We start from the raw sequence: 11,354 nt of genomic DNA on the forward strand, positions 1-11,354 counted from the left end.
ATTTAAGACATTTTATCAAATTTAGGGACTAAAAGTATTTATTTTGAAATCTTAGAGACCAAATGGACACCAACCTCAAACCTTAGGGATTTTTAGGGAGCGAAAATATATTTTACGATACAATTTTATTTAAGTTTTCAATTAAAAAAATTAATTTAACCCACACACTTTTTTACCAAAATTTGGGGTTAAGATTTATGAGTGGGAGAACAAGAAAATTAACTTATAGCAATTTACCTTTTTTAATTAAAATTGGTAACAATTTAGTTCTTGCCACAAAAAAATTCATAAAATGTAATATCGATTTTCGGTATTGTCAAATCTACATACTGAAAAAATCTTATTATACCTCAATGAAAATTTTTACCCTAGAATCTAAATTGTTAATAACTTTTAAAGTTGAAGATACTAGATCGTTTCATATTTTAAACTTAAAGAAACACAAGGATGAATGCTATTAAGCGACAAAAAAGAGACGCAACTTAAAGACAAAAACCTACCATTTTTTTCTAAATAGTTTTAAAACTGCACGTTTTAATTAATACAACATGTCACGATCTCTTAGTCGAAAATAGATGTTTTAACTAATTGGACTAAGTTTAAAATGACGTTTTGAAACGGCTCGTTTTTCCCGTTTAAAAGAACGATTAATTCTAATCTTCTTGTCTATTCGATGCTTGAAATAGAAAGGAAAATGGGAGGTGATTAATTTTTATTATGTCATGATCATATCACCTCTCTCTCAAAACTTTTTTCTCTCTCCTCTTATTTCAACTAACCACTGTCTCCCTTGACCCACAAGCCATTGCCCATTGGCCCTTTTTCTTCTAAGTTGATATCGACAACATTTAATTACCAACATGCATCCAAAAGTATTTAGCTTTAGCACAAGATGAAAGATTCCATTGATCATTTATTGATTAATATGGAGCTATATGAATAATTTCATGACTTTTTTCTTATATAAGATCAATGTTATATGTATAAAAGTAAATATGTTTTCAATAATGACGCGAGCTCGGATAAATTTAAAGTGTTTTTCTATAAAATCATATGATAGATGGTACGGCTTGTCAATTTTTGAGAATGAAAAAAAAGAAAAATGTGAATTAGTTGTAATATATTTGATGGGTTAGACCTCCAATGTACTTTTAAAGGAAGTTTGAGAGTACCTTTAAAATTCACAAAGGACTAAAGAGAATATTTCAATTAAAAGATAGTTTTTTTTAAGATAAAAAAATTTTAATCTAAAAAAAGATATAATTGGTGTCTAATCTATTGAACCATGCTCGATTTTGCGTGAGTTAAAGATAGAAGAGTATATTAACTTGAGTAACATTGTATTATTTTCTTTGATGTAGTCTAGAAAATTAGTAAATTAATTAGTTTGTAGAAGACATAATGTATAGCCACTAATTAGGGTAGAATCATATTTGTTTATGCAAGGATATGCACAACAGTGTATTTCAGATTGCAGCTCGAACTCGGCCTCCGGACCGATCTGAATACTTGGGTGGACCTGCACAAAAAGGTGAGCACTCCGACGATCAAGTCAGTATAGGTCGGATTCCCAGTTTAGTTCGAGGAAAATCATCGTACTTGATCGTGGAGTGAGGTCCTCTACTTATGGGTGGTAGTCCCGCTAATCTCCCGACGGTTACACCCGGTAATCTCGGGACCGACGGTTACACCCGATAATCACGCCGCTGACAGTAGCTCACCTCGCCCCCACCGAGCTTCCCGGTAGATCGGACCTCGGCCAGGTTCACCTCGGCCCTCATACTTAGCATCTGTCAAGGCTAGTGGTGGTGATCTCGGCGGTCCGAGCTGGACATGACTCATGAGTCATCTTGGAGCACCAATAGGGGTCCTCCACGTGTCCAGGGTATTCTCTTCCCCAAACATTGGCCCCCTCTCTGTCTGGTCCGATCTCGACTTGGCAGAGAAGTTCATTCGACTTGCTTTGGACGCGTGGCGACTTCATATTCGTGGGAAAATATAACCGTTGCGGTGGATTTATCGTCGGAATATTCAAATATTCCGACGCTTCGGATCTTCGGGAGGATCCTAGCCGCTCGTTGATTACACATGTACGGTGGGGAAATTTTTCCGACGAGCTATAAATACCCCCAATCCTTCAGGTCATACGTTACGTTTCCTGAATTCTTGGAGTTCGATCTGAAGGCAGCTCGAACCCTTGATAGGTCGGTCTCTTCCCTCACTTTCTCTTTCGAACGTAGTTGCCATGTCGTCCTCTTTTAGCAGCGACTTAGGATCCGATGAGGATTTAGCTCGTAGGTTAGAGTCCGAGCTCGAGGAGATATAAAACTTTAGGTTCTCCGATGACAGGGAGGATAGTGATGCCTCCACCTCGAGTCAGGGTTTGGAATACCCTTCTAGGATACCTGAGCACTACCTCGGATCCCTTCGTAGGGGGTTCGCTATCCCTGAGAACATCCTCCTTAGGATTCCGGAGGAGGGGGAGAGACCTGACAATCCTCCAGAGGGATGGGTCACTCTCTACTTCAAAATGTTTGAGTACGGCCTCAGGCTTTCCCTTCACCCTTTTGTCCAAGAATTTCTCTTCCGAATTGGGTTGGCTCCGGCACAAGTGGCCCCCAATGGGTGGGGTGTCATTTTCGCTTTGGCCATCCTTTTTTGGCTACGAGCTCGGGATAGTGAAGAGGCCGAGCTGTTGGACGTAGACCAGCTCCTCGTGTGCTTCGAAGCGAAAAGGATAGCTAAGAAGCCTGGTCGGTTCTATATGTGCGCAAGGAAAGGCGCAGGCGGTATAGTTAAGGGGCCGACCTCCATCAAAAGATGGGTGAGGAAGTGGTTCTACGCTTCCGGGGAATGGCTTGCAAAGGACGAGTCGGGTCGTTCCTTCTTTGACGTTCCCACTAGGTTTGGGAACCTAGGTACAGAGTAGCTCTTACTTTTTGTGATAACTTTCTTTCTTGTTATTCAGGTCTGACTCGGATTTTGTCTTTGTGCAGTTTCAATCCGACCAGTCCCCGAGCTTACGCAAGCCTTCTTCGACACGCTGAAATATTACAAGGAGCATTTTCCGAGGGGTAGGAAGGTCGAAACCTTGGTGACCGACAAGCTGCTGCTTGAGTCCGGGCTGCTAGATTACAACCCTGCAGTTCGTCCCATTGAATCCTCAAGGCCGAACTCCGAACTTGGTATGCCGAGCTTGCTCCCCCCCTCTTTCCTCTAACTTTGTGTTGACTCCTGTTTTTGTTTTCCAGCCATGGTTTGCGGATTTGCAAGCAACGTGAAACGCAAGTCCAAGGGCCGAGCCCATGCTCTTGAGGCCGCCCAGAGTTCGGAACCTGCCACTCCTGCCGTGGCAGGGCCAGCCTCGGAAGATCCAGCCCCAGTGATCGAGCTGGAGTCTTCTGAGGGTCCTTCGAGGGAGAAGCGCCCCAGGGGTCAGATCGAGGCGGCGGACGTCTCGTCCTTGGGCGAGGAGGTGAGGGAGGAGGCCCCTCTGAAGCGAAGGAGGAAGAAGAAGAAGACCACCTCCCCCTTAGAGGTCGGAGCTCGTGGGGCCCTGCCTGCGAGCTTCGCAGATCGGGTGGACGATCCTGAGGTTAGGATGGGCAGGACGTCCGACGTGACAGCACGGTTCAGAGTCGAGCCGTCAAGTTCTGGGGTGAGGGACTAGGTGTCCCGCATCTCGGCTGCAAGTTTGGACCGCTGCCTCAGAAGAGCATCCAAATTTGTAAGTGACCCGGGGTCCGTCCTGCAGAGGACCATCGACTACACCGCTGAGGTAAGATTGGTGTCTTCATTTTTGCTCAATTTACCTAACAGGTAGCTCGGTCTAACTTTCTTCTTTGTACCTTTTCTCAGGCGTTTGTTGCTTCCATTCAATCGGCTCTGGCCGTGAAGGCCGAGCTGAATAGGAGGGAAGCTCTGGCAGCGAGGGAGAAAGAGGAGTTCTCTGCTGCCTTGGAGGCTGCCTCTTCCACCATGAAGGATGAGCTGCTGAAAGCTCACTATGAGGTGGAAATTTTGAAGGCTGAGGTGGAGGCCAAGACCGAGCTGCTGAAGAAAGAAGAGGACAGACGCGAGGCCCAGCTCCGAGCTGCCCATGCTATCACCAAGGGCTTGGAGAAGGAGAAGTTCCAACTCCTCAAGGAGAAGGACGACATGCTCCAGGCGCTTGAAGCGAAGGAGGAGGAGCTGAAGCACGCGACTGCTGAGCTGGAGATGGTGAAGGAGCGTCTCAGCAATGGAGCCCTATTGGAGGAATCGTTCAGGCAACATCCTGACTTCGATGGATTTGCCAAAGACTTCTCTGACGCGGGCTTCAAGTTTCTCATGAAGGGCATTGCTTCCGACATGTCTGACCTTCAGATCGATCTCGGTGGTCTGAAGAAGAGGTATGCTGAGCAGTAGGCGTCTGGGCCTAGCGGCACCCCTGGCCCCCAAGCGTTGGTGGATAAGTACGTCAGAGATCTGGACTCTGACTACTCCGACCTCGAAGAGGATCAGGTCGGCACCACTCAGGAGGGCGCTCCTCAAGCAGGCTCTTAGGCGATCACCTTTCATGAGGCCTTTCTCTGTCTTTCTTCTCTTCTTTTGTAAGTGTTAGGGCAGAGCTGTAAGGTCTATAAGCCTTGGCTCTGCTTTTCATTCAATAAAGAGGCTTCTCATTTGTTTTTACTTTGTTGCATTCTTTCTTCGTTTTTTCTTCAAGTTGAAGCCAATGTCACCTCGCGCCTCGTACCTTTGAGGTCGCGCTATTAACTAAAATACTTGAAATTTTGAACTCGGATCGCTGTCTAGTATTCAATGCATTGCACCAACTCTGGACTTTTTAACATCACACCTTTAACTTAAAAACGTCAAAAGGCTAAAATTCTAAGTCCATAACTGTTCTTCATATCGCATCTCGTACCCTCAGGTTCAAAGGCTTGATCATTCTGAACTTTTCACATCGCCCCCTTGCCTTGAAGGTTTGAATTTTTAGTTCACCAACGGTTTTGGCATCGCACCTCGTACTCTTAGGTTTTGGAGGATTGAATTTTAAGTTCACCAACGGTTTTGGCATCGCACCTCGTACCCTTAGGTTTTGGAGGATTGAATTTTAACCGACTGCTGGAATGTGTTCGTGTGGGAGTCCGTGGCCCCCATTTAATTTCTGGTCGAACTCGGAATCATGAAATTAAATCATCACATTTATTCCGATCATAATTCTTTTGAAACAGTTTTTACAGATCCATTGAAAACCATTTTGGCATTTCAAGGATAATAACGCTTCAGGTGCTCCGCGTTCCACGGGTGCGCGAGGACGTCTCCTTTCAGATCGACCAATATGTACGTCCCAGGTCGGACTATTCCCTTGACCTCAAACGGCCCCTCCCAGGTCGGGTCAAGGGCACCCACATGGGTTTGGACCTTCCTTAAGACCAGATGTTCGACTTGGAAGGTCCGAGGCCGAACGCAGGCATTGTAGTGTCTGGCCATTCTGCCCTGATATTCCGCCAGACGTAGCTGGGCCATTGCTCTTCTTTCTTCCAGCAAGTCGAGGTTGAGGAGCAGATCTTCCTCATTTGCTGTAGGCTCGTAATGCTCTACTCTGTCAGATGGCATGCCGATCTCAACCGGGACTACAGCTTCGGAGCCGAAGGCCAAAGAGAACGGGTTCTCACCCGTCGATTCTCTTTGGGTGGTCCGCTACGACCATAGAACCTCTGGTAGCTCCTCGACCCACCTGCCTTTCTTGGAGTCCAGTCTAAGTTTGATGTCTCGCTTGATGATCTTGTTGACTGCCTCCACCTGCCCATTTGCTTGCAGATGTGCGGGGGACGAGCTAAGGTGACCTATGCCAAGCTTGCTGTAAAAGTTTTTGAACTTCGCGTTGTCAAACTGCTTCCTATTATCTGTCACAATGGCCTTGGGTATACCAAAGCGACATACGATATTTGTCCATACAAAGGACAGACTCTGGATTCCGTTATGTGGGAGAGTGCCTCGGCCTCGGCCCACTTTGTGAAGTAGTCCACAGCAACCACAGCGAACTTGGTCTGGCCTTTGCCCAAAGGGAAAAGACCAATGATATCTACCCCCCACTGTGCGAATGGCCACGGGGCCGAGATGGGGGTGAGCAGCTCGGGAGGTTGGTGGATTATGTTTCCGTAGCGTTGGCAATTGTCCCAAGTTCTAACGAACTTCTTGGCGTCCTGGCTGAGGGTCGGCCAATAGTATCCTTGTCAGATCACTTTGGCTGACAACGACCGGGCGCCTGAGTGATTGCCGCACACTCCTTCGTGGATTTCTCTGAGGACGTATAGGCCATCTTCAGGGGTTAGGCATTTGAATAGAGGCAGGGAAAAGCCGCGTCGGTACAACACTCCACTTCGGACCACGAACCGAGCTGCTTGCCTTGCCAACCTTCTGCGCTTATTGGGGTCTTGTGGTGAATTACCCCTAATAAAGTCCACAATTGGGTCCATCCATGAGGACTCTGGAGCGTCGATCTCTATCAGATCTGGCTCTGAGATCGATGGATTATCTAAGATCTCGACGGGGACCGACCTGGCCAGGTCGGTCTCGTACGCTGATGCTAACTTGGCCAAGGCGTCGGCATTAGAATTTTCTGCTCGGGGAACCCGGCTTACTTCGTAAGTTCGAAATTGGACGAGGTACGATCTGACCTTGTCCAAATACTTCTCCATTCGGGAGTCCCTAGCTTGGTACTCTTCCGTGATCTGGCTCACAACCAGTTGGGAGTCGCTGAAGATCTTAACACAAGAGGCCCCCAATGCTCTGGCGATTCGTAGACCGGCAATAAATGCTTCATACTCAGCCTCGTTATTGGAAGTCCGGAAGCCGAACCTCAAGGCATACTCAAATCGCTCGCCTCCTGGTCCGAGCAAGAGAACCCCGGCCCCGCACCCCTTCTCATTGGAGGATCCGTCGACATAGATTGTCCACGGTAGGTCGGACTCGTCAGGCTCGGAAGGTGGTGTGAGCTCGGCTATGAAGTCTGCCACTGATTGCCCTTTCAACGCAGCTCTAGGTTCGAACTGGATGTCGTACTCACTTAGCTCCATTGCCCACTTTATCAGGCGTCCAGAAGCTTCTGGCTTATGGAAGATGTTTTTTAGAGGCAAGTTAGTGAGCACCACCACAGTATGGGCTTGGAAGTATGGTCTAAGCCGTCGGGCCGAGGTGACTAAAGTGAGAGCCAACTTTTCCATCTGAGGGTATCTAGTCTCGGCTTCGGTCATAGCCTTGCTTGTGTAGTAGATCGGGTTTTGCCGCGCTTCCTCTTGCCTGATTAGGGCCGAGCTGACGGCACTGTCAGACACTACTAAGTACAATTGGAGCTTGTCCCCTGGCAGGGGCTTGGCGAGCAAAGGTGCCGAACAGAGGTAGCTCTTCAATTGCTGAAATGCTTGTTCGCACTCTGCTGTCCATTCAAACGGCCCTTTCTTTCGTAGGACTTTGAAGAAAGGGAGGCACTTATCTGTCGATCTTGAAACAAACCGGTTCAGGGCTGCAATCCTGCCATTGAGGCACTGAAGCTGTTTCAGCGTTTTGGGTGCCTCCATCTCGAGCACGGCTTTAATCTTTTCGGGGTTGGCCTCGATCCCCCGATGGTTCACCATGAAGCCAAGGAATTTTCCCGAAGAGACTCCAAAGGCACATTTAGCTGGGTTGAGCTTCATTTGATATGTCCTTAGAACCTCGAAGGCTTCGGTCAGATCGGAAAGATGCGACTTAGACCGCTTGCTCTTGACGAGCATGTCGTCCACATACACTTCCATATTCCGGCCGATCTGCTTGGCGAACATTTTGTTCACCATTCTCTGGTAGGTCGCTCCTGCGTTCTTTAAACCGAAGGGTATGACCTTGTAACAGTACAGACCTTGGTCTGTTATGAATGCGGTATGATCTTGATGTGGGACATGCATCTTGATTTGGTTGTACCCAGAGTAGGCGTCCATGAAGGTGAGCAGTTCGTGCCCGGCTGTGGCGTCCACGAGCTGATCAATCCTCGGCAATGGGAAGCAATCTTTTGGGCATGCCTTATTTAAGTTCGTAAAATCTACGCACATTCTCCACTTTCCGTTAGATTTTTTAACTAATACAACATTGGAGAGCCACTCGGGATACGAAATTTCTCTTATGTATTTAGCTTTCAAAAGTTTGCTAACTTCCTCAACAATTACATCACTCCTCTCCTTGTTTATATGTCTTCTTTTTTGTTTTACAGGTCGGAATGACGGATCTATGCTGAGGCGATGCGTCATAATTTGCGGGTCAATGCCAGGCATGTCCTCATGGGACCACGCAAAGACGTCCGAGTTGAATCTGAGGAAGTGGATTAGCTCCTCTCTGTCGGTGGCCCCCAGCTTGGTTCCTATGCTTACTTGCTTCTCGGGACTAAGCAGAGGAACAAGCTCGAGCTCCTCAGTGGGTGCGGCAAACTCCCTCCTCGGCAGGTCGGCCTTGAACTCGAGCGTCCCATCCCTATTGGCGAGAGTTTCAAGGGCGCAGATCGATGAGCCTTTGAGTGCGGAGGCATAGCACTCCCTCGAAGCGGTCTGTTCTCCTCGGACCGTGCCCACGCCATTGGGGGTGGAATACTTCAAAACTTGATGAAGTGTCGAGGGAATGGCTCGAAATGAGTGGATGATAGGTCTCCCAAAGATGGCGTTATAGGCCGATCTACTGTCAATTACCACGAACTCGGCCATTTGGGTGACCTGAGTTTGGTCTTGCCCAAGCGTGACTGGCAAGTCGATGCAACCCTCTAGGATGACCGATTCTCCAGAGAACCCAACCAGCGGTGTCAGGCTTTTCTTCAATTGCGACCTCGTCCATCCCAGGGCGAGGTAGGTCGGTAAGGACAGGATGTTAGCAGATGCGCCCCCGTCTACCAGCACCCTCCTGACCACCACATGATCAATCAAGGGAGCGATCACAAGTGCATCATTGTGGGGCAGGTGGACCTCCTCCAAGTCTGCACCGTCGAAGGTGATTGGGCAGGTCGGCCTCTGCTCCCTGATGATGCACACCTCGCGCCTGGCTGCACGAGCTAACTCCTTTCTTTTATGTCCGGACTGACCCCCGCTTGGCCCTCCGAAAATGGTATTGATGACCGCAGGTCGGTCAGTGTGCTGGGACGGCGTCCTCGAACGCTTCCGCTCTTCCTTTTTCTCTGCCGAGCTGGTCCTGGGTTTTCCCACAAATTTCTTGAAGTAGCCATCTTGAATTAGATCCTCAATTTGGCGCTTCAACTCCCAGCAGTCCGACGTGTTATGGCCGTGCTCCCGATGGAAGCGGCAATACTTGTCCTTGCTGCGCCTCTCCGGGGCTCCTCGAAGCTTCTCAGGACGCTTGAGTAGTTTTTCCATTCCAGACTCCTCGATGTTCGTTAGGATCTCGGAAATTGGAATCGTGGTCGGGGTGAAGCGTTCGTAAGGTCGGCTCCTGGTAGGTCCGTTCTCCGCCCTTCGATACTCAGCTCGGTCGCTGGAAAAGGATCCCTTGTCCTTGGACTTGGGATCTGCCTTTTCTATATCTTTTCCACTTCTGCGCCAGCCGATCTTTCGTTCTGGTCGGCCGGTTTTGGTTCGGAGGAGCTCCTGTCCATCGATGACTTTCTTCGCCTTCTGAAGCACCTCGGCGAAGGTGGCCGGGGCCTCCTCTCCAAGTTTCACCGTGAGGGCTTCGTCGGCTAGACCGGTGAGAAAATAGCACATGGCCGAGTCATCGGAGCAGTGTGCGACCTTCAATTGCTCCTCCTGGAATCTGGTGACATATTCTCGCAGCGTCTCACCCTTCTTCTGTCTGATGGTGGCGAGATGGGTCACTGTCTTTTTGTCATAATGCCGAGAAGAGAACTGGGCGAGGAACTCCCTTCTCAGCTGAGAGTAGGTCGAGATCGACCTGGCTGGCAGTCTCCGATACCACAATCGCGCGCTGCCAGTAAGCGCGATCTGAAAGACGCGGCATTTGATTGCGTCTGATGCCGCTTGGAAATCCATGAGGCCTTCAAAGACCTCAACATAATCCTTGGGGTCCTTCGACCCATCATAAGGCTTCACGGTAGGAGCTTTGAACTTCGGAGGGATCGGTGCTTCCAAAACGTTTGAGGTGAAGGGCGATTCTCCCAAGTCGCCATCGTTCAGTGAACCTTATTTCTGCTCACATTTGGCCTTTAAGGCCTCCACCTGAGCATCGAGCTGGCCCCTCAGCTGGTCGAACTCCTCCCTTGTAATCACTCCTGCAGGAGTTGCTGGGTTGCGAGAGGATTCAGCCTGCTGGTTGGAGCTCCTGTGTGAGCGGGATGGTGACTGTCCTTTTCGGAGAGATGAGCCTCTCTTTCTGTTGAGGTGTTCACGGAGGTCTCCTCTCTGGCGAGTGTGTCCCTCGCTCTCGTTGTCTTCGGGATGTTCCTCCTCGACTGGGCCGAGGTGGGAACCCCTTTACTCGCGTATGCCAACGCGCGTCACTCGGTTCTCAGATCGGGACCCTGCGCCTGCAGCTAATATCATTTCGTTATACATTTCCTCAATGGACCGCATTTTCGTGCGCATTGCCTCCATTTCTCTCTGGAGTGCGTCCAAGTTCTCACTTGTCGGGGCCAGGGCTGGACCCCGGGCGCCCTTTTTAGAGGTTCCACCTCGGCCACGTGTGGCCTTGGATGTCCTTGGGGGGTGCGCAGGTGGTAGAACAGGCGCGGTGATTCGTGCCGACCTGCGGAGGGGTTCTGTTGCTAGGCCGTCGTGACCTTGCCCCTCTACCACTGTTGCTCCGACCTCCCTCTGGTGGGCATCGCTGGCAGCTAGGGTCCTTCGATCTGCCGTATTGGTTGAGTTTGCGGGTTGAACCATTTTCGCTTGCGTGTTGGTTTAAAAGAATTGGGATGACTTAGATTGTCGTTCCCACAGGCGGCGCCAAATGTTTATGCAAGGATATGCACAACAGTGTATTTCAGATTGCAACTCGAACTCGGCCTCCGGACCGATCTGAATACTTGGGCGGACCTGCACAAAAAGGTGAGCACTCCGACGATCAAGTCAATATAGGTCGGATTCCCAGTTTAGTTCGAGGTCAGAAAATCATCGTACCTGATCCTGGAGTGAGGTCCTCTACTTATGAGTGGTAGTCCCGCTAATCTCCCGACGGTTACACCCGGTAATCTCGGGACCGTCGGTTACACCCGGTAATCTCGGGACCGACGGTTACACCCGATAATCACGCCGCTGACAGTAGCTCACCTCGGCCCCCACCGAGCTTCCCGGTAGATTGGACCTCGGCCAAGTTCACCTCGGCCCTCATACTTAGCATCTGTCAACGCTAGTGGTGGTGATCTCGGCGGTCCGAGC

The sequence above is a fragment of the Momordica charantia genome (genome assembly GCF_013281855.1).
Source record: "Momordica charantia cultivar OHB3-1 chromosome 10 unlocalized genomic scaffold, Mcharantia_2.0 BLBB01000010.1, whole genome shotgun sequence".
In the NCBI taxonomy this organism is placed as follows: Eukaryota; Viridiplantae; Streptophyta; class Magnoliopsida; order Cucurbitales; family Cucurbitaceae; genus Momordica; species Momordica charantia.